The sequence below is a fragment of the Mastomys coucha genome, unplaced genomic scaffold, assembly GCF_008632895.1.
Source record: "Mastomys coucha isolate ucsf_1 unplaced genomic scaffold, UCSF_Mcou_1 pScaffold22, whole genome shotgun sequence".
Taxonomy (NCBI): domain Eukaryota; kingdom Metazoa; phylum Chordata; class Mammalia; order Rodentia; family Muridae; genus Mastomys; species Mastomys coucha.
Window position 1 is genome coordinate 221065030 of NW_022196905.1, and position 1078 is coordinate 221066107.

Consider the following 1078-nt stretch of genomic DNA (forward strand, 5'->3'; position numbering starts at 1 on the left):
TATCTGGGGACAATTCCTCTGCCCCTTCTATCTTAGAGCAGGAAGCACTGACCCAGGATGTAGACCATTCTCCTGCTGAGATATCTGTGTCCTCAAGTGAACTGAAGCCATGCAAGCAGATGAACACCATTCCTTCCATGGTGCAAAACAAGGGAGATGGAGCCTTTTACTATCCCTACATGGTATTGGTGGCTCACTGATGTTTTTGCTAAGACTGGATAAGCAAGGAAACAAACAAGCTTTGCAAAAGAGCAGAGAGAGAGAGAGAGACAGAGACAGAGACAGAGACGGAAAGACACAGAGAGAGGAGCACGAAGGTGTTATAACCAGCATGTGGAAATCACTTATGAACAAATAAGAACCCACGATGAACACAACACAGTCTGCATCAATGAATTTAGATGTAATTGAAAAGTCCTCAGCAAGAGTGGAGGAAACATGAAAGAGCTTATGCATGTATGAAAGACATATATGCACAGGGCTATGTCAAGTGCAACTAAAGGCTACAGATTTAGATATTGGAACATGGTATAAGCCTGAGGAAGACTGTGGAAAAGGGTGACTTCACCTACATGTAAATCTCTGAATCACTCTAACCTACCTACTCAGACATAAATGAAAATCCAGACAAACGTAATCAATAAGCAAAGGACAAAGGATTTAGTGGAAGGACATCCACAGCCAAGTCTCAGAAGATTCATCTGGATACAAAACTTCCTGTGGAAAAAGCTATGTAATGAGATGACTAGACAGCCTGGCACATCTCCTTGGTCTGGATGGAGCAGTAATGGTGAGGAAAAGGCTGGAACTCAACAGCCATGGAGGGTGTGGCTTCATTCTCACATCCCCATTTGTGGTGCCAACCAGGCAGAAAGCATGAGAGTGAAATAATTAGGAGTGTCTAGACATAGCTAATTGGGTCACCCTATTCCAGACTCAGGACATAGTCAATAATCGTGAACTCGTAGAAAAGAATCATCTCTTTGTCTTGCTGGAGTTATGCTTTGTCTTCTCATCTTTTCAAGAACTCACTAAGAGGTGATTAGACATTCAAGTGAATATATTCTTTTTTTTTTTT